Here is a 23,674-nt window from a genome sequence, read left to right on the forward strand (position 1 = left end):
CCAGAACATAGACTGCAGGGTTCATATATAGATAGTGTACACACAGAGACAGACAGTACACAAAGACATAGACTGCAGGGTACATATATAAATAGTGTACACACAGTATAGACAGACAGAACACCAGGACATAGACTGCAAGGTTCATATGTAGATAGTGTACACACAGAGACAGACAGTACACCAGAACATAGACTGCAGGGTTCATATATAAATAGTGTAGACAGACAGACACACAAAGACAGACACACAGAGCATGGCATGAGGTTACATGGTTCATATAGACATAGCATGTAGCATGGACATACAAGGCCTGTACAGACAGGGCAGGTAGTACAGACATACAGAGCATTTGGCTGCAGGGTTCCTGTTCAGACAGGGCAGGTAGTACTGACATACAGAGCATTTGGCTGCAGGGTTCCTGTACAGACAGGGCAGGTAGCACTGACATACAGAGCATTTGGCTGCAGGGTTCCTGTACAGACAGGGCAGGTAGTACTGACATACAGAGCATTTGGCTGCAGGGTTCCTGTTCAGACAGGGCAGGTAGTACTGACATACAGAGCATTTGGCTGCAGGATCCCTGTACAGATAGGGCAGGTAGTACAGACATACAGAGCATTTGGCTGCATGGTTCCTGTACAGACAGGGCAGGTAGTACTGACATACAGAGCATTTGGCTGCAGGGTTCCTGTACAGACAGGGCAGGTGGTACTGACATACAGAGCATTTGGCTGCATGGTTCCTGTACAGACAGGGCAGGTAGTACTGACATACAGAGCATTTGGCTGCAGGGTTCCTGTACAGACAGGGCAGGTAGTACTGACATACAGAGCATTTGGCTGCAGGGTGCCTGTACAGACAGGGCAGGTAGTACTGACATACAGAGCATTTGGCTGCAGGGTTCCTGTACAGACAGGGCAGGTAGTACAGACATACAGAGAATTTGGCTGCAGGGTTCCTGTACAGACAGGGCAGGTAGTACTGACATACAGAGCATTTGGCTGCAGGGTTCCTGTACAGACAGGGCAGGTAGTACTGACATACAGAGCATTTGGCTGCAGGGATCCTGTACCGACAGGGCAGGTAGTACAGACATACAGAGCAGTTGGCTGCAGGGATCCTATACAGACAGGGCAGGTAGTACAGACATACAGAGCATTTGGCTGCAGGGATCCTGTACAGACAGGGCAGGTGGTACTGACATACAGAGCATTTGGCTGCAGGATCCCTGTACAGACAGGGCAGGTAGTACAGACATACAGAGAATTTGGCTGCAGGGTTCCTGTACAGACAGGGCAGGTGGTACAGACATAATGGGTAGCTGGGGTAAAGGGCTGGATTCATATAGACAGAGCAAGCGGTGCAGAAATACAGGGTATCAGGACACTGAGCTGCAGGGTTTGTGTAGGCATTGTACCTGGTACAGCCATACGGACAATTGGCTGCAGGATTTATTTTGGCTGAGCATGTGGTAAAGACTTGCAGTGTAGCATGGAATTGAACTGCCAGGGTTATATAGACAAGGCATGGGATACAGACCTACAGGGCAGTATGGCTCAAACAAAGAGCGCATGATACAAACATACAGGGCACCATGGACTACAGTGCCCATATAAAGTGACCGCATTGTGATTCTGAGCCTGGCCGCATTGTGATCCCGAGCCTGGTCGCATTGTGATCCCGAGCCTGGCCGCATTGTGATCCCGAGCCTGGCCACATTGTGATCCCGAGCCTGGCCGCATTGTGATCCCGAGCCTGGCCGCATTGTGATCCCGAGCCTGGCCACATTGTGATCCCGAGCCTGGTCGCATTGTGATCCCAAGCCTGGTCGCATTGTGATCTTGTGCCTGGCCGCATTGTGATCTTGTGCCTGGCCGCATTGTGATCTTGTGCCTGGCCGCATTGTGATCTTGTGCCTGGCCGCATTGTGATCTTGTGCCTGGCCGCATTGTGATCCCGAGCCTGACCGCATTGTGATTCTGAGTCTGGTCACATTGTGATCCCGAGCCTGGCCGCATTATGATCCCGAGCCTGGCCGCATTATGATCCCGAGCCTGGCCGCATTGTGATTCTGAGCCTGGCCGCATTGTGATCCCAAGCTTGACCGCATTGTGATCCCGAGCCTGGTCCCAATGTGATCCCGAGCCTGGATGCATTGTGAGCCCGAGCCTGGTCGCATTGTGAGCCCGAGCCTGGTCGCATTGTGATCCCAAGCCTGCCCGCATTGTGATGCCGAGCCTGGCCGCATTGTGATCCCGAGCCTGGCCGCATTGTGATCCTGAGCCTGGCCGCATTGTGATCCTGAGCCTGGTCACATTGTGAGCCCGAGCCCGGTCACATTGTGAGCCCGAGCCTGGTCGCATTATGAGCCCGAGCCTGGTTGCATTGTGATCCCGAGCCTGGTCGCATTGTGATCCCGAGCCTGGACGCATTGTGATCCCGAGCCTGGACGCATTGTGATCCCGAGCCTGGTCGCATTGTGATCCCGAGCCTGGTCGCATTGTGATCCCGAGCCTTGACGCATTGTGATCTTGTTCCTGGCCGCATTGTGATCCCGAGCCTGGTCGCATTGTGATCCCGAGCCTGGTCACATTGTGATCCCAAGCCTGGTCGCATTGTGAGCCCGAGCCTGGTCGCATTGTGAGCCCGAGCCTGGACGCATTGAGATTCTGAGCGTCCAGGCCAAGTAAGTGGGTGATGTTTATCAAATTCAATACACAGGCAAACATTTTAAAAATAAATAGGGGATCAATTAAACCAAAGGGGTGAGGTAGTACCCTCAATAATGTTGATCAACACATTGTATACAAGTTTAAAGTGTCAGCACATAGTGATAAACAACAGCACTCACTAAAAGTTCATAATGAAAAGTGCAAAACAAGTAAATAGAATTGAGCGGACACCTGGATGTTCGGGTTCGGCGGGTTAAGCCGAATTTCGAAAAAAAAGTCCGGGTTGGGGATCGAAATTGACCCCAAATTTGACCCCGAACCCCATTGAAGTCAATGGGGACCCGAACGTTTGGGCACTAAAATGCCTCTAAAAAATGTCCTGGAAAGGGCTAGAGGGCTGCAAAAGGAAGTAAAATGGGGGTAAGAGTAGGACAAGTGCCCTGCAAACAAATGTGGATAGGGAAATCACTTAAAATAATATAAAATACATAAAAATTTAAAATACAGCTGAGCCATAAAATAGCACTAGATGGAATCTTTGATTTTAGCTTTGGAAGAACATAAATCAAAATCTAAAGCATGGCTGTCAGGAGGATCACCAGAATTAACCATTTTTTGAGAGGGTTGGAGTGCAGGGTATTCTCTTTCATTGTTCAAACTGAGCTCAACTCCTGATGCATGGAGCAAAGGCCTATTGTGTACATAGTTTATACTAAGTGACCCATAGGTTGAGGAGGCGGTGACCATGGCAGTGTAGGTGGAAGCAGCAGTGGAGGAGGAGGAGGTAGCCAACACTGTTTTTTATATATATATATATATATATATATATATTTTTTTTTTTTTTTAATTGGGGTAGCCCCCAAAATATTGGGACATATAAAAAAAGAAACATTTGCGGCCTGCGGTGCATTTCTTGCAGTCCTGATGCATGGAGAAATGCTCAACTCCTGATGCGTGGTGAAAAGGCCTTCACAAGCCTCTGCTATTGTCTACATAGTTTATACTAAGTGACCCATAGGTTGAGGAGGCGGTGACCATGGTGGTGTAGGTGGAAGCAGCAGCGGCGGAGGAGGAGGAGGTAGCGAACAGTTTTATATATATATATATATATATATATATATATATATATATATTTTATTTTTTTTAATTGGGGTAGCCCCCAAAATATTGGGACATATAAAAAAAGAAACATTTGCGGCCTGCGGTGCATTTCTTGCAGTCCAATAACGCCATCAGGTTTTTAAAACTGTCCGTCTCCACCAGACGGAATGACAGCATTTCAAAGGCCACGAATTTTGAAATGCTGGCATTCAGGGCCAGGGATCCCGGGTGGCTAGGGGGGGTACTTCCTCTTACTCTCCAGTGTTTGGGAGATGGACAGCTGAACACTTCCATGGGACAGTGTGGAAATCCTGGAGAACTGTGTACCTGACCTATGCTGGTGCAGGAACCCACCCTCTGAGCCACTTGTGAATGACTGGGCTGATAACCGTGGAAATTACCCCTCTTCCTCCTCCTCTTCCTCCTGTGCCACATCCTCTTCCATCATCGCCCGAAGCGTTGTTTCAAGGAGACATAGAAGCGGCATAGTAAGGCTGAGAAAGGCATCATTGGCCCTGGCCATGTTGGTGGAGTACTCGAAACAGCGCAACATGGCACACAGGTCTCGCATGGAGGCCCAATCATTGGTGGTGAAGTGGTGTTGTTCCGGAGACCGACTGACCTGTGCGTGCTGCAGCTAAAACTCCACTATCGCCTGCCGCTGCTCGCACAGTCTCTCCAGCATGTGCACCTTGTGGGCATGTCACATATGAGGCGGTGAGCGGGAAGGCCGAAGACGGCACTTATCAGTCTGTTGTTCCATGCCCGTCCACAGCTCCTGCGCGGTGTGGGGATTTTCCCCCAAACATATGAGTTTTAAAACAGCCTGCTGTTGTTTCCCCCTGGCTGTGCTGAAGTTGGTGGTGAAGTTGTTGCGCTGACCGGATGATGAGGAGGTGGTAGGAGGAGGAGGCAAAGCTGTGTACCCAAATAAAGATTGTCAAACGTGTTATCCTGGAATTGTGTCCCATCCGGTTACTGGGGAAATGGGTCTGACCTATTCTAATCAAAGGGGAAGACCATCGGTTACCCAGGTCCCGCTTCAATTGGTGGCAAGCGGCGGGATCCCATGTCCTTGCCAACAGACGCATGGACTACAGTGCTCTAAAGCGACCTACACTGCAGGACTTGTGTGGAGCCAGAGGAATAACGCCTGGTGGGCGTAACAAGGCAGAATTGAATGCTGCACTCATGGAGGACGACCAGGCATGCAGTGAGGCAACGAACCCCATATATATATATGGAGATGATGAGGAAGTGCGCAAGGAGATGGAACGGCGCCTGGCAATTTACCGAGAGACACCCTCAGAGGAGATTGTCAGCAGGACCTTTTTGGAGGTGCAAGCCTATGTCCTTGCCAATAGACAGAGGGTGACCTCCATGAATCCAGATGAAGGAAGAAGGGAGCAAAGGGCGCCGGGAAGCACAACCACCCTGGCCCACAAGCTACCATACAATGCCTTCAAAGAGTTTAAGGAAGCAGAAGAAGGCATCGATGACTTTTTACAAGACTTTGAGCGCCAGTGCCTACTCCCAAGACGTGGACCCCAGCAACAGGGTCACCATCCTGGCCAGCAAACTAGTGGGGAAGGCAGCGGATATTTACCGGGCTGTACCAGAAGAGCAGTTCCCTTTATTACACAAATATCCCTTTATTACACAAATCCTCCTGGCCCGGTATGCGGTCACCCCCAAGCAATACCGTCGAAAGTTTAGGGAGACCCGGAAAGGGGAGAAGGACTCCCATGCGGAGTGGGCATGCCACATCACAAGGGTCACCCAGAACTGGCTCAACTCCCATCAAGCCAAGCTTGTCATGCTAGAGCACTTTTTCAATGGGCTCCCCAACAACACGGCTGATGAGAGACCGCCAGCCCCAGACCCAAGAAGTACTGGTAAGAGCTGCTGAAGCTAGCTCACGATATCCCCTTAGCAGGGCATTTGGGCAGGAGCCGGACAGCGTCTCGGCTCACCCACAGCTTCTTCTGGCCAGGCATCTCTCAGGATCTGAGGCAGTACTGCCATATGTCTGCCCAAGAGTGGGGAAGAGAAGGGACCGGCACAGGGCCCCCCTTCATCCCCTACCTATTAGTGAAGATCCGTTCAGCAGAGTAGCTGTCGACATTATAGTTGCGCAGGCACTTTGGTGACTCTAGAGAACCTCGGGCCAATCGCACATCCCCGTGACGGCGACTTTGCATTCAGATGTCTGCCCTATCAACTTTCGATGCCACTTTCTGCACCTACCATGGTGAACACGGGTAACAGGGAATCAGGGTTCGATTCCGGAGAGGGAGCCTGAGAAATGGCTACCACATCCAAGTAAGACAGCAGGCGCGCAAATTAACCACTCCCGACGTGGGGAGGTAGTGACGACAAATATCAATACAGGACTGCATCAGGGTCCTGGTATGTGGCCGCACAAACGCTGGTGCTCAACATCAGGGGGCGTGCGGTTACCCTGCACCAGACCCTGCTAATCCATTCCACACTGTGACTCCTAACTTCAACATCAGGCATACTGGGTCCCGGTCGTCCAACCGCCGCCCAGACAGTGTCTGGGTCCCAGTCACCGGACTACTGCCCTCAATGTGAAACTTCGATTGGCTTGTTAAATCTGGTACGAACCCAAACTTTGCAGTTCGGGTTCGCTCAACTCTATTATGGATCCTTTGATCGCTCCATCTGTTACTTGGATAACTGGTGATTCTCAGACTAATACATGCCGACGAGCGCTTTGGGACGGCCGCTCCGCTTTTGCACCCTGCTCCCTCTTATGCTGTGCTGGTGCCTCTGTGCGACCAGCGCCTCTTCCTCCAAACTGCACACGTCACTCGCATGACCTTGATTCCATGTGGGGTCTAGGACCTCATCATCCTCCACATCATCTTCCACCCACTCCTCAACCCTGCCCTCCTTGCCGGTCTGCAAACTACAGAAAGCCACAGCAGTTGGCACCTGTGTGTTTCCAGCATGTAAACTCTGCAAAGGACATATGGGAATTGTTTTAGAATTATATCCAGGTAACAGTTTTCCCTATAAACTGACCTCTCAGTTTGATTTGTGAGGGTATTTCTCCCGAATTACAATATTGTTATATTGGTATTTGACGGTTCTATTTGACTGTCAGATATGAAGTGAAGGCCACAAATGTACTATTTACCACCCCAAAAAAATTAAATTGGTCAAAATGCGCTGTTACCACAGTATTTGACGGTTCTATTTGACTCTCAGATATGAAGTGCACACCCAAAATGTACTTTTTATCACCCCAAAAATTTGAATGGGTCAAACTGCGCTGTAAGCACAGTATTTGACGGTTCTATTTGACTCTCAGATATGAAGTGCACCGCAGGACACAAATGTCCTATTTAGCACCCAAAGCAATTTTATTTTTTCAAAGTGCGCTGTAAGCACAGTATTTGACGGTTCTATTTGACTCTCAGATATGAAGTGCACCGCAGGACGTAAATCTACTATTTAGCACAAAAAAGTGTGATTTTTTTAAACCAACAATGTAACAGTAGTATTTAAGGGTTTTATTAGACTGCAAGAAATGCCATATGCAAACGTACTATTTAGCACCAAAAAAATTGCAGTATTTAAAAATGCCTAGATGTTGCCCACTGAGCTACCAGAACAGGATTAAAGTAATGTGCCTGGCACACATGCAGCTGCAAGTGCCCACCTAACAAACAGACTGCTTATTTCTCTGTGGCACTGGGCTCAGGGCATGGTACAAAAATTTAGTATAGCACTGTGGCGAAAGTAACCTCGCCACTGGTTTTTGGAGGGGCCTGTTTGCCAGCCTCCCGCCCTGCGACTATGGCCCTGGGATGTATTGCCCTTTAAGGAACTGAGTTGGGGCTTATGAACTTATATTATACTGTTACTGACCCTTTAAGAACTGTATTTAAGCATTATGGATTTTTATAATGCTGTTTCTGGCCCTTTAATTACTTTGGAGCAGTGTTGCAACTTTAAATTGGCACTTCGGATACAGCCGAAGTGCCGAAGTAGTCGAAGTGGACGCCATTCGACAAACGAACACGTGGCGGCGGCCATCTTTGTTCATTCGAGCCCTTACCTTCTCCTGCACCGAGTTTTCAGCCACAGAGACTAAGTCCCATTCGAAGATTCGAACACACGTTCGAATGAGACATAGTCATTTATTCAGTGTGAAATTTACCGACCGCACAGCCCAAATCTATGGAACTGTTTTGGGCAGGAAAATGTTCTTGCGGTCGGTCATAAAGGACTTCCAGCTAACTCTTTAACCCCTGGATGGAATTGGTTGATGTATAGTTTTAGAGTTATGAAAGTTGGATAAAAAGTATGTTTTAAGCTGTACGGATAATTGGGTTACCTTTCAGGCTAAGGGGAGAAGATGTGTGGGATGTAACCATTGTGTGATTGGGTAATGCATAATTGTATGTGGGCGTCTCCCTTGCAGGGGAGAATTGCATAAAAGCAGAGTGTGTGTCATTAAACCAGAGTTCTTCTTCACCCTCAATCTAGACTCCTGTCTCTTATTGGGGGAATTGCCAAATCACTACAAGTGATTGCTATGCTCTGCATGCTCCCTTGGATAATCACTTCTAAGCTCTTTTAAGAGCTTGTTCCTGTCTTGCTCTCTGAAGGAGTCTACGGTGGTTATGGTGTCGGCTGGAGTGCTTGGAGCCCTCTGTAAGCGCTAGGAGTATCCTTCAATGGAGGTCGTGGTGCCAGGTGATCCGTTACAAGCACCCACTAAAATAATCGCTGTAGTTTGAATAATCGTTGTAGTTTGCAGATTCAACACCAGAATTCTTTCCTAAGCTGTCCCTCACAGCTGCAGCATCCTGTCACTACACTAATAAGAGCTCATGTGACGTGCGGCGCTACGTGACTCCAGCTTATATATAGAGGCTGGGTCACATGCTGCACTGGCCAATCACAGCCATGCCATTAGTAGGCATGGCTGTGATGGCTTCTAAGGGCAAACGAGTCAAATGCTTGTTGATTGGCTGCCCTGCAGCCTTTCAAAATGCGCCATTAAATCGCCGAACACCGAACTCCAACCCGAACATACACTGAAATGTCAGTGTTCGGGTCCGGGGTCCAAAATCCGTAATGTTCGTTTCGGGTTCGTTCAAATCTACAAGTAAATAAACTGCAAAATACAATGTCAAAACAAGATACATTTTAATGTATTTAATGTACAAAAAATGTTACAGTACAGTATAAAAACAGTACAGTATAAAAATGAATTAGATAACTCTAAAACTAATTCTAGATTCAGTAATCATTGTAGTGTAGTAACAGATTGCTACTTATGGTACTAACTCGCCTGACAACATAATACAATACCGAATGGCTACAAAAGTAAAAAACGTGCAAAATAAAATTGCTCCATAAAAAACATGGCAATCAAGCAAATATTGTAACAGAGAAAACACAATGTGAATTGTTTTAACCGGTATGGATATGCGGAATAAGCCATCAACTCCCATCTCCCTGGTATCCTCTGCAAAAGGAAAAGATACAACCCGATTAGAAGAATATACTTAAATTGTATTCTCTTTTCATTCCCCATGGCTCCAAAGAATTGAATCTGCATATTCAAACTAATTCTCTTTTTTTAAGAAGTACTATCTCTCACTGTTCTTAGAACACCTACAGGTTCAATTATTTCACTTGTTTAACACTATGACGCACTTCACTAAAATGACAAGGTACAGGCAAAGCTGGCTTACTGATGGTAGATTTGTGGCTAGCAATACAATCTCTTTTGGGTTGCTTTCCTCAACATAAACCACAAGGGCATTTTAAGATGTAAACAATGAAAGATATATTACAGGTAAATAAAAGTCCCTGATTTTATTTTCTGCCATTTTTAGGATGTCTGAAAGCAGGACCTTTGATGACATTATTGCAACCTGCTCTTCCGAAGCAGGGAAATGTGCCAACTTGTGGTTTGCCCAAAAAGTACACTTACTTTTAATAGTTGGTCCACTATCAGCCCCAAGCAATAGATTACCCCATGAAGTGTGTGACGAGACCAATCTCGCCACTGTGCATTGGAGGAGCCTGGTTGCCCGCCTGCTGCCTTTAGACTATGGCCCCATGTGGAAACGCGTGATTTTCCCCTGCAAAGACATGAAAGCCGGGTCATTCGGTGCTTGCCCTGTTTGAGCGGTGATACCCCAGATAGCTATGCCATGGAGCCCATTCGTATAATGAAAGACTATGGGAAAGACTTTGGCTCCATGGCAATTGAACTGTATGTGTGTGGTCTGAGCGCCATTCAGTAATAATGTGCGCTCAGACCTAAGCTATCTGGGGATATGTTGCATGTCTGTATTTTATGTAATAAATGTAACCTTGTGTATTTTACTGTCTTTTTACTGCCATGTGCTTAATGGAGTTTTGCCTCTGTCCTTGGAGATAATTGGATTACTTCCCAATTATCTCCAGTATAGAAGACTCTGTGGAACTGGTTTTGGGCAGAAAAGCCATGCTTCATTTGGTCACAAAGGACTACGATCTATCTTTTGAACCACTGGACCAATTTGTATGATTTTTACGGATGTATTTGGAGTATGCTGATTCTGAAAATGTAAGTTTTATGTGAATGTGATGCATACCTTTAAAGTTATGAATAATGTGGAAAAACTGTATTTCTCTGTCTGTGATAATTACATTACCCATTGTGTAAGGTAATTGTATCACAGGCAGAGGGGGGGATTTTGTGTGGGAGTGTCTGAGTGTATTGTACGTGTTTATTGGTTGTTTTTCAAAACCCTGTGGGTGGTACTAATGTGTATATAAGAACAATAAACCCACAACTCTGTCTGTTCACTGCTTGACCCTCAACACTGAGCTTTGTCTCGTTCTTGGGGGGATTTACTGTATGCTGTTAGAGACTGATTGCCAGGAGTGTAAGCCGCTTGGATGCTTTTCCTGTTCAACTGCTAGCAGCTATTCGTGAGGTTCCAGTTCGGGAGTGCTAGTTTGTATGCAGTTTGGGAGTTTGGAGCATTCCTTTGTATTCAGTTCGGGAGGTTGGTGTTCTGCAGTAGCTGTGCCTGTATCTCTGGAAGGGGAAGATCTTCTAAACGGCGGTTTAACCCTTTAAGTCCGGGGTGCCGTTACAAAGTGCATTTCTTAAAAGCCAACCTTGGAAGGACTGAAACTCCTCTATATCTGGGTGGTTTCTCCTAAGAATAGGCCAATGTTTCTTTATGGCATGTCTCACAGCAGATTTATGTGTTCTAAAACTGGTCACTAAAGTTAACCAGTTTAATGGAACTTTAAATCCTGGTACCAGAGTAGACTTTCTAACAACTGTTCTTACCTTGCTCATCTCTGAACTGAGAATATCAGTAGGAAACCCTCTGAATTTAAATTTAGAAGTCATCTCTTCAACTTTTATCAAATAATTAGTCATCAAACACAAGTCTCCTTACTCTAAGAAATTGATTTCTGGGGGGGTAGACCTAGAAAAATGTTGGGAATGGGATCTGATAAACAAAAGCAGATTATTTATTCGACAAAAATATCTCTAGAATAGGGGTTTTCGGCACAAATATATTTCACCATATTAATGCATCAAAATGTCCAAAAAAGGAATCTAAACTAAATCAAATCCATAGAAATCCTTATAGTGGGTTCAAGTTGGTTAATAAAGCCAAAATAGTCCTGTAGTGACTCCATCGAGCCTCCACACAACACCATGTCATCTATATAATACCACCTGGATGCCGAGTGGATAAGACGTGGATCACATGAACTCCAGTGACCGTGACTGTTAAACGGCAATTAACCCAGGCCGCTTGCCAATCCGAACTGATACCGGTGATCACCCAGACAAGAGGACGACAGGACATCCAGAGATACCAAATTTCGGCTATTTTGTTACCGGAACGCCAACAATCAGGCTTGCAGCCTACACAAGCGTGGGCAGAGGAGAGACAGACGCGAGTGAGAATTGCACCAAGCTGTCCCCAATGACATACTCCTCATATACCTGCTGGCTACAAGAAGCTACCCTGATGCGAGCTCGAGCTGCTGCTATCACTCCTAAGATGGCGACTACTAGTAATCTACAATTGCCTGACAAGACACAAATTGTGACAACCCTCCAAGACACATTTGAACGTCTACTCCATAATGTCCGGACAAGGGTACCAAATTTCGGCTCTTTACAAGCTTTTGGGCAAAATTGGAGGCCCATGGTACGGAGACACCGCGCCAGAACCAGGAGGGCGCCAGAACCAGGAGGAAGCCAGTAGAGAGCAGCAGAAGCACCTGGAACTGCTCAATTAGGCCCGCCTGGGCTAAAGACTACCTGGGATATACTACCCCAGCATCTGCCACGGAGGCTGAAGAACCACTTCTGTTGTCCCTTTGTCATTATCACCAGGGGAACCTAAGCTCGCAGACAGGACACAATGCATAGAATTGCAATACCGGTCCTTAGAATGGCTGGGCTATGCAAAAAGGGATAGTCAAAGTACAAGCCAAGGTCAAAAGGAAACAGAGAGACAGAGTAAACGTAAGACAAGCCAAAGTTTGGTAACCAAATAACAGACAGAGTATAACTGTCAGGGTACCTGAAGTCTCTACCTCGGAGGAGGTTAGACTTCCCAACGACCGTCCTCTCAGGGGGGCTGATTCACCCAATCCTCACAGCTCTCATAGCCGTTCACACGCCGGCCGCGATAGCCCCGCTTCCTTTTATGACACGGCGCTCAGGAGCCGACGTCATGACGGCAATCACATCCCGACCTGTCAATCTAGTTCTGAACAACGAATCAGGGCTCGGCAAGGGCGGAGTCATCAATTAAAGAACCAAGGTATAAAAGAGGGATGTGTGTAATGGTTCATTGCCCTGTCGTGGTTCTAGCTTGTCTGGTCCCTCAGCGCTCTTATTACTATTGTCTATTTGGTTTTGACTCGGCTTGTACTTTCGTTCCTGTTTATCTCTCGTGTCCTTTGACCTCGGCTCGTCTCTCGCTTACCTGTTCTCTCGTTCCCTCGACCTCGGCTTGTCTCTGACCATTCTTTGCTTTCTCCTTACGTTAGTCCGGCCATTATAAGGTCCGGTATACGTCTATATCCTGTTTGTATTCTGCGTGTTGGATCCCTGTCCCGATCCTGACATTACGACAGGGCCATGGATCCTGCAGGTACAAACGCTCAGATTGGTTCTCCTGACTCGAGGTTTGAAGCCATGGACCATAGAATGGACCAAATGGCTCTAGCGTTGCAAGCATTGCTATCCCATCCGAGTAATCAAGCAGAGGAGATGTGTACACCACCCATCTCTCTTGCTAACACAGGCCTAGAGGTAGCCACAGTGGGAGCCTCTTCCCGTGTTACTTCCCCTTTACGGTATGGCGGTTCTCCGGATACCTGTTAGGTTTCCTAAACCAGATAGGGATTCATTTTGAATTTCAACCCCGCGCCTACCCTACAGACAGGGCGAAGGTTGGATTCATAATCTCGCTACTCATTGACAAAGCTCTTAGATGGGCTAACCCTCTGTGGGAAAATGATAATCCAGTAGTCTATAATTATAATGCATTTGTTACTACTTTTAGGAGGACTTTTGATCCTCCAGGAAGAAAGGCCAGTGCAGCTAGATTACTATTACGTTTTAGACAGCATAGCCTAACCCTTGTGGATTATGCGTTAGAATTCAGATCCTTGGCGGCAGAGGTCAAGTGGAATGAACAAGCCTATATGGACGTATTTCTGAACGGATTATCAGATGTGATCTTAGACGAGGTTGCCACAAGAGAGCTTCCTGAAAATTTGGAAGAATTAATTTCATTTATCTCTCGAATAGATGAACGCATGAGACAGAGGCAGAACACTCGTGATAGAAGTTATAGACCTTCCTTAAGACTAGCCCCCGCATTTCAGAATTCTGAATCTACTACTCTAGCTCTCCCAGAACCTATGCAGATTGGTAACACTCGTCTCTCAGAAAATGAAAGACAATATAGGAGAAGGGAGGGTCTGTGTATGTATTGTGGAGTAGGAGGTCACCTACGCCTAAATTGCCCTAACCGTCCGGGAAACGCTCGCACCTAAGTTTCTCAAGAGGACAGGCCTTGGGTGTTTCTATTTTGTCCTCTACATATGATTGCAAGGATCATAGGCTACTGTTACCTGTTTCTTTAACTTGGGAAAAGGGAGTACTTAATGCTATGGCATTAATAGATTCCGGAGCAGCTGAAAGCTTTATTGACCAAGCCTTTGTCAGGAACCACTCTATCCCATCTCAGCTAAGGGAGACACCCTTGGCCGTTGAGGCCATAGATGGTAGACCATTATCAGATCCTGTTATTTCTCGTGAGACTATACCAGTTAAGTTGACCATTGGTATTTTACACGAGGAGGATATTTATCTCATGCTTATCTCATCTCCTTCAGTTCCTATAGTCTTGGGGTACCCCTGGCTTAAAAAGCATAACCCTATTATTGATTGGGAACAAGGTGAGATAGTCTCCTGGGGTCAGGGTTGCCAGAAAGGTTGTGTACAGAAAATCTCACCGGTTTGCATAGTGGACACACCTAGTAACTCTAACCAGCCCACAGATTTACGGATACCATCTCAGTACCTGGATTTAAAGGCAGTCTTTGATAAAAGGAGGGCTGATACTTTACCCCCACACAGGTCATTTGACTGTAAGATTAGACTCCTACCTGGTACTATGCCTCCGAGGGGTAATGTATATCCTCTATCCACTAAGGAGAACTTGGTCTTAGAGGAATACATACAGGAGAATCTAGACAAAGGATTCATTAGGAGATCCTCTTCTCCAGCCGGGGCCAGTTTCTTTTTTGTAGATAAGAAAGACGGCACACTACGGCCTTGCATTGATTATCGGGACTTGAATAAGATAACGATCAGAAATGCTTATCCTATTCCCCTGATTACTGAGCTATTTGATCGCCTGAAAGGCTCCAAGATTTTTACCAAGTTAGATCTGAGGGGAGCTTATAACTTGGTGAGAATTCAGCAGGGTGATGAATGGAAAACGGCTTTCAATACCCGGTATGGCCACTATGAGTATACGGTAATGCCCTTCGGGCTTTGCAATGCTCCTGCTGTATTCCAGGACTTAATTAATGCGGTTCTTAGGGAATTTCAACATGAATGTGTTATAGTTTATTTGGATGATATACTAATACACTCTAGAGAGCCTGAGACTCACCACAAACAAGTCAGAAGGGTATTACATAAGCTTCTACAACATGGTTTGTACTGCAAATTGGAGAAGTGTAGCTTTGACCAATCTCAGATAAACTTTCTTGGTTACGTTATTTCTGGAGAGGGGTTTAAGATGGACCCAGTTAAACTCCAATCTATCTTAGATTGGCCATTGCCCAAGGGACTCAAGGCCATTCAGAGGTTTATCGGATTCTCAAATTACTATAGGCGCTTCATTAAGGGGTACTCGTCTATTATTGCTCCTATTACCAACATGACTAGACAGGGTGCTGATACTAAGACCTGGTCTCCTGAGGCGCTTGTTGCTTTCAGTACTCTCAAGGAACAGTTTGCCTCAGCACCGATATTAGTTCATCCTGATACCTCTTTGCCGTTTTTACTCGAGGTAGACGCCTCAGAGACAGGTGTAGGCGCTATCCTGTCCCAAAGGCTAGGTTTGAATAAACCGCTGCACCCATGTGGTTTTTTTTCCAAGAAATTGTCTGGGCCTGAGAGCAGATATGATATTGGTGACAGGGAACTATTAGCGGTCATTATGGCTTTAAAGGAGTGGAGACATTTGTTGGAAGGGACTTTACACCCGGTTACTATTTTGACGGATCACAAGAATTTATCATATATAGGGGAAGCCAAACGCTTGTCCGCCAGGCAGGCTCGTTGGTCTTTGTTCCTTACTCATTTCAACTACGTGCTCACTTATAGACCTGGTTCTAAGAACTCTAAGGCTGATGCATTGTCCCGCCAACATGAACCTTCTACTATGTCTGATATGGTTTTTTCTTCTATAGTTCCCAAGTGTAATATTATTGCCAGCACTAGAATCAAGATTCACTCTCCGTTGCTGGCTGAGATCAAGAGATTACAGCATTTGGCACCCGGACTTATTCCTGGGGATCGGTACTTCGTTCCTCCTAAACTCCAACTGGAACTTATGCAGTGTTTCCATAACAGTAAATTTGCCGGACACCCTGGCATACGCAAGTCATGTTCTCTGATTTCTAAAGATTTCTGGTGGCATTCGTTACGTAAGGATGTAAAGGACTTCGTCGGGGCATGTGATGTCTGTATGAGGACTAAACAACCTCATGCGCTTCCATGTGGGCTGTTGCACCCCCTAGAAATTCCAGAGAAACCATGGTCTTGTTTGGCTATGGACTTCATTGTTGATTTGCCTGTTTCTAAGAAACATACTGTTATCCTCACAGTAATTGACAGGTTTACCAAAATGGCTCATTTTGTACCTCTGCCCAAATTGCCCTCTTCTCCCGAATTGGCTGAGATTTTCGCGAGGGAGATTTTTCGTTTACATGGTATTCCTTCTGAAATTGTTTCTGACAGAGGGTCCCAATTTGTTTCCCGGTTTTGGAGGTCCTTCTGTTCTCAACTTGGCATCAAATTCAATTTTTCCTCTGCCTATCATCCCCAGTCCAACGGAGCTGCCGAACGCACCAACCAAAAGGTTGAACAGTTTTTGCGTTGTTTTGTTTCTGAACACCAGGACGATTGGGTCGGTCTGATTCCTTGGGCGGAGTTTGCGCACAACAACCTTGTTTGCGATTCTACTCGTTCTAGCCCCTTTTTCATGAATTATGGCTTCCATCCTTCCGTTCTTCCGTCGGTCTCCCCCTCCCAAGGGATACCGTCGGTTGATGTTCATGTTGCCAATCTGAGAAAGTTGTGGGATCAGACTCGACGAATTCTTCTTCATAATTCCACGGTGTCCAAACGACACGCTGACAAACGCAGACGGGTGGCTCCAGTGTTCTCCCCGGGTGATAGGGTATGGCTGAGTACCAGAAACATCCGCTTGAAGGTTCCTTCCATGAAATTTGCTCCTCGTTACATAGGCCCTTACAGGGTTCTGTCTCGTATAAACCCGGTTGCGTATCGTCTGGCTCTTCCGCCTGCCCTGCGCATCCCGAACTCCTTTCATGTTTCCTTATTGAAACCTTTGTTGTGTAACAGGTTTTCCTCTGCTGTGTCCTCCCCTCGTTCTGTCCAGGTTGAGGGTCAGGAGGAGTATGAGATCAAGTCCATTCTCGATTCTCGAATTTCTCGATTGAGGGTGCAATACCTTGTTGACTGGAAAGGTTATGGTCCTGAGGAAAGGTCTTGGGTGGTCCAGGAAGATGTGCATGCTCCTCGCCTCCTCAGGGCTTTTCATGCTAGTTTTCCGTCTCGCCCAGGTTCCTTCCGCCCGGTGGGCATTTCTGAGAGAGGGGGTACTGTCAGGGTACCTGAAGTCTCTACCTCGGAGGAGGTTAGACTTCCCAACGACCGTCCTCTCAGGGGGGCTGATTCACCCAATCCTCATAGCCGTTCACACGCCGTCCGCGATAGCCCCGCTTCCTTTTATGACACGGCGCTCAGGAGCCGACGTCATGACGGCAATCACATCCCGACCTGTCAATATAGTTCTGAACAACGAATCAGGGCTCGGCAAGGGCGGAGTCATCAATTAAAGAACCAAGGTATAAAAGAGGGATGTGTGTAATGGTTCATTGCCCTGTTGTGGTTCTAGCTTGTCTGGTCCCTCAGTGCTCTTATTACTATTGTCTATTTGGTTTTGACTCGGCTTGTACTTTCGTTCCTGTTTATCTCTCGTGTCCTTTGACCTCGGCTCGTCTCTCGCTTACCTGTTCTCTCGTTCCCTCGACCTCGGCTTGTCTCTGACCATTCTTTGCTTTCTCCTTACGTTAGTCCGGCCATTCTAAGGTCCGGTATACGTACCTATATCCTGTTTGTATTCTGCGTGTTGGATCCCTGTCCCGATCCTGACAATAACGCACTATTGGGCTAAACACAGACCACAACAGGGCACTGAGGCAAGGGGGAGGTTAGCTTATATACACACAGGGTGTGTATGATTGATTGGCTAACCTCCAATTAGTGTTAACTACAACAAGTGGGAGGTGTTTCTACCTTCCGTTGTGGTCTCTGAGGTCATCACTGTGTGCCGCGTCACATGACCAGATCTGGCACACACATAAGGATGCTGCTCTCGAGCGTGCATCGTCAGAAACACTGTCAGTCTGGAGCACGGCGGCGGGGAGAGCCGCATGCCACGGACAGGGACCAGATGGCCCCGCTCACGATGACGGGGTAAGCAATGCCGCCGCGAGTGGAGCAGATGCAAGAGACTTGGCACCCTTGATTGGGAGAGACTTGGCCTCAAGTCAGAGAACATGAGTCTGTGGCTCCGCAATGCCAGTCTTCTACATAGCCCAGGGTGTCAGGGTACCTGAAGTCTCTACCTCCGAGAGAGGTAGAGACTTAGACGTCCATCCGTCCGGACGGGCTGTTTCCTCTGTTCCTCGCGATCCATCCGGTCACTTAAACGCCGGCCGCGAGGGACTCACTTCCTTTTCTAGCATGACGTCCGGAAACCGACGTCATGACGCCAACCCGGAACAACCTGTCACTCAATCCTTCAGAGACTAATCAGGACTCGTCGGAGGCGTGTCTACCCTTCCGAGCCAGGGTATTTAAACTTGCTTCTCCCATTTGCTCATTGCCCTGTCGTGGTTCTAGTCTGCCTAGTCACACAGTGCTCTTGTATTTCTGTTATCCCTTTGGTTCTGACCCGGCTTGTTTGACTTACTCTGTTTATCTCTGTTACCCTTGACCCGGCTTGTTCCTCGCTTATCTGTCTTCTCGTTCCCTCGACCTCGGCTTGTCTTTGACTATTCTCTATATTCTCCGTACGTTAGTCCGGCCATTCTAAGGTCCGGTATACGTATCCTGTACCTGTTTGTACTCTGCGTGTTGGATCCCTGTCCCGATCCTGACACAGGGCTGGAGGGTCTCTACACTCAACTCCAGCCCATAGACAGCCTCCAAGCATCCCCAAGCCGGGGAATAGGCTGACGCTGGACTTTTTGGCCAGGGCTATCCTTATTCTGACATCGACAATCCTGCTAACATGGCTCAGAGTGTTATGTTTTAATTTGTTGTGTCTTTTATTTTTCATAACGATTTTACTACTGATTTCGCTAGGAGTCTTGTTCTAACATGTGCAATGAAGCTATAATTCAGGTAATATAGCCTTAGGGGTTACCTTCATTTATAATCTCTGCGTAGTTGAGCATGTTTCAATAAATACCCACGTGACTATGCAAAACGTGGATTCGATGTCCCGTTAGTCATAGTTAACCCCCTAACTTACTATCCACCAGATATCTGTGACTTTGCGTCAAGCTTTATACCTAAACCTGATACCACTGTTCTATTGTGAGCTATTCCCTATATGTCCAGCATGTAACATATCAGTGTCTCTCTGATGACATTATTTAGATAAATTGTTCACGTTTAATCTTGTAATTATCAGCTAAAATGGCTTTGTATGCATGCAAAACTTATTATTAGCAAAACATGTGATGTAATATCAACTGCCCTTCACTGTTTAACTATGTATACTAATTCTCTTGCCACTGCTGTTGGGGCAGCGCAAGACTGATTGTTCCACTGATGCACAACAAAATGTTTTAAAAATTAAAAATAATTTTTACAAATTAAAGAAACTTAAAGGAGCCAGCTTCAGCAGCCAGCAATGACTTGTAACAATGCATTCCTCAGCGCGTTTCACTTTATGGTCAACCGTGCTCTGACTGAGTGCAGGTAGCAGAGGGTGAGGAGCAGCCAGCAATGACTTGTAACTCTACATTCCTCAGCGCGTTTCACTTTATGATTAATTCTAATCTGACTGAGTGCAGGTAGCAGAGGGTGAGGATCAGCCAGCAATGACTTGTAACTCTGCAACCCTCGGCGCGTTTCACTTTATGGTTAATCTTGCTGTGACTAAGTGCAGGTAGCAGAGGGTGAGGAGCAGCCAGCAATGACTTGTAACTCTGCAACCCTCGGCGCGTTTCACTTTATGGTTAATCTTGCTGTGACTGAGTGCAGGTAGCAGAGGGTGAGGAGCAGTCAGCAATGACTTGTAACTCTGCAACCCTCTGCACGTTTCACTTTATGGTTAATCTTGCTGTGACTAAGTGCAGGTAGCAGAGGGTGAGGATCAGCCAGCAATGACCTGTAACTCTGCAACCCTCTGCGCGTTTAACTTTATGGTTAATCTTGCTGTGACTAAGTGCAGGTAGCAAAGGGTGAGGAACTGCAGCTTATTCAGTTATTTATAATATAATTAGCATTTTAGGGAATTAAACACCACCTGGACCTTTGTAAACCCTCAATTAATAGTACTGGAAGCTCCTGGATCTCGGCTTGTCTGTGTGTACTTTTCATTTTTCATGTATTTCTTGCAAAAAACAGGTGAGCAAATGTGCTAATAAACTCCAAATGAGTATTCACGTTAGTGTGGAATAATTGTTATTGTGTAATAGCATAAGGGAATCTAGTAAAGGATTGTTGGCATCCAAAGCAAAGGGATAAGGGATGGGGCATTTTCAGGATAGAGTGCTTGTAGCTAGCAGTGGAATAAGTATTATTATGAAGGAACATGGTATCTAGAGCTTCAAAACGACTAGTGATGGTGCCGTACAAATGAAATGCTGGGACATTCAGACCAAATCCGGAGAGGCACATTCATCTTGCAAAACCTGATCCAGTACACCTTGGGAGTATCGGTGTGAATTTTGGGTCTTGTACACAAATAGGAGGGTTTAGTAGGATCTTGCTCTCTGACTCCTAATTATCTCCCACTGAGCAGGAAATGAATACAATAAGAAGGAGATTTATATGTAAACGTGGACCTTCAGAGATTCAGTCAGTGATTGCAGCAGCGAGATACCTTGCTATACTAAATTCTAATTAATTGAATGTCAGAGGTTTTATAGCTGAGGAGGTAGGTGTTCATGAGGCTGAATTGTAGATTAATATATCTTTAGTGTACAGGTAATTTTAATAATGACAGGAGGTGATTACTTTACTTTCTTTACTCCTTTTAGTAGGGAAACCTACCCATCAGCTAAAGTACCTCTTTCCTCTTTCTTTGATGGGAGGTAACAATAAGGACTAAAGAGACAACTTTAAACAACAAAAAACTGTAACTCAGCAAGGGCGAGGCCATGGACTCGAACCGGAGAGATCTTAATGAAAATGAAGATGAAAACCATGAAAGAGAATCGCTCACACCAGGATATAAAACCAATTGCATAAATCAATACAGTACAACCTGGCACTTAATACACAATATGCAACAGGATTAACAATGACAGTAACACTGATCCCGAACGGAGAAAGTGGGAGAGAGGGAAAATAATCCTGTCATTATTAAAGTTAACATTATATGTACTCTAAACGTAGCATAAGCTTCAATTCTATTACATGAACAGGAGGCTCAGCTTTTTCAACGCACTTATAAAATAAAAAAAGAAGCAGCAGACAATGGAGCGAAATAATAAAAATACAAAAGGTGTCTTCACAAGACCAATCGGCCAAACAAAGAATATTTGAGGTCCCTAGGCCGTTATGCTGCAAACTGAATGAACTCCAAAAGAAGAGTTCTTCCTTGCCAAAGACAAAACCAATCAAATATACAGAAACCAGCTTATACGGTCTAATGTAAGAAACAAGTAACTGACCCGAAGGATAGGCGCGTACATATACCATCGCCTGAACATAAGACACCACGGTGGACACCACGCACAAGTTAGGCTCACCTTGAAAGAATGCTTAAACGATAGCCGAGAAATCACTTTGTATGACATAATATCTGAAAGGTCAAGGTCAAGGTCACACCCTCTGGAGAAATCAAAAACACGTCGACATCACTGGCGTGAACATCTGAAACCTATCAAAACTAAACAGAGCAGAAGCATAAACTTTGCCAACAACTGACTAACAGATTAGGAGTTTTTGTCTGGCGAATAACAAAAAAATCAGATTAACAACCAAAAGATTAGAATATCCAGGATTTGGAGGATGCGACATGTAAGTACCCCGCAGAAGATTGCAGATGAGGGGATCATTACCATCCGGAATCCCAGAAACAGGGACGTGCACCTCCTAAATCACCCAATGCAATATTAAGAGAGTAATAACATTGCCCCTCTGAAAAAAGAGATGACAGAAGTATAGGGGCCGTAAAGGTATCAAGCTCCCTCTATGCCAGGCATCCCAAGCTGAAAGATAGCCTTTTCTCGTCCGTGGGGCTCGGAAGTCCCACAATAGGTCCTTAGCCACTTGAGATAAGCTTCCTGAGAAATTCCTCCAAAGCTCTCTGAGAAGAAGAGGGAATGGTGGAATCCATGCCAAACTCCAACAGGCTTGAAAACTATGGTTGACTCTGCCAAAAGGGGTGATCAAAACTTGAATACTGATTTGCTGAGACGCCCTTGTAACCACCTGCGTGTCCACCAGTGCACAATCTGGATCCTGGAGCCAAATGTAAAATCGGGGTAGTTGACAGTCAGGGGTCAAGTCCTGGGTAAAAAAGTGTGGGAACTCACCCAAGATTCCCCCCCCCCAAAAAATAAATAAAATAATTTACACTCCTATGCATATAGTGCAGTGCAGGGTGTGTATAATGAATGTAGTGTATTTGTAGTGACTGCAGAGTGTGTATAATGAATGTAGTGTGTTTGTAGTGAGTGCAAAGTGTGTATAATAAATGTAGTGTGTATAATAAATGTAGTGTGTGTAGTGAATGTAGTGTGTTTATAGTGAGTGCAGAGTGTGTATAGTGAATGTAGTGTGTGTGTAGTGAGTGCAGAGTGCGTATAATGAATGCAGTGTGTGTAGTGAGTGCAGAGTGCGTACAATGAATGCAGTGTGTGTAGTGAATGTAGTGTGTTTGTAGTGAGTGCATAGTGTGCATAATTAATGCATAGTGTGTATAGTGAATGTAGTGTGTTTGTAGTGAGTGCAGAGTGTGTATAATCCTCTAGCGGGGCCTGACAGGAAGTGTTCTTACATATCCCTGCTCGGTAATCCTCTAGCGGGGCCTGACAGGAAGTGTTCTTACATATCCCTGCTCTGTAATCCTCTAGCGGGGCCTGACAGGAAGTGTTCGTACCGCTCCCTGCTCGGTAATCCTCTAGAGGGGCCTGACAGGAAGTGTTCTTACCTGTCCCTGCTCGGTAATCCTCTAGCGGGGCCTGACAGGAAGTGTTCTTACCTCTCCCTGCTTGGTAAACCTCTAGCGGGGCCTGACAGGAAGTGTTCTTACCCCTCCCTGCTCGGTAATCCTCTAGCGGGGCCTGACAGGAAGTGTTCTTACCTCTCCCTGCTCGGTAATCCTCTAGCGGTGCCTGACAGGAAGTGATGTAAAATTCCCCGCTCACTGCAGGATTCACTCCTCAGTAAACTACCGCGGGGGAGTAGTTTGAGCAGGCACATCTGCATCTTGACAGCCATCATACCACCAACAGCAGGCAGGGCATTGTGGGCACAGCCATCATACCACCAACAGCAGGCAGTGCATTGTGGGCAAAGCCATCATACCACCAACAGCAGACAGTGTATTGTGGGCACAGCCATCATACCACCAACAGCAGACAGTGTATTGTGGGCACAGCCATCATACCACCAACAGCAGACAGTGCATTGTGGGCACAGCCATCATACCACCAACCGCAGGCAGTGCATTGTGGGCACAGCCATCATACCACCAACAGCAGACAGTGCATTGTGGGCACAGCCATCATACCACCAACAGCAGACAGTGTATTGTGGGCACAGCCATCATACCACCAACAGCAGACAGTGCATTGTGGGC

The 23,674-nt window shown here is 46.3% G+C and overlaps 1 protein-coding gene across 2 annotated transcripts in view; it reads left to right on the plus strand.

The window, feature by feature from the left end:
* The window catches only part of DPYSL5 (dihydropyrimidinase like 5), a 179,107-nt gene that overhangs the window by 138,713 nt on the left and 16,720 nt on the right, over positions 1-23,674 (plus strand). The gene's annotated exons all lie outside the window — the stretch shown is intronic.

The sequence above is a fragment of the Pelobates fuscus genome, chromosome 2 (assembly GCF_036172605.1).
Source record: "Pelobates fuscus isolate aPelFus1 chromosome 2, aPelFus1.pri, whole genome shotgun sequence".
Classification (NCBI taxonomy): Eukaryota; Metazoa; Chordata; class Amphibia; order Anura; family Pelobatidae; genus Pelobates; species Pelobates fuscus.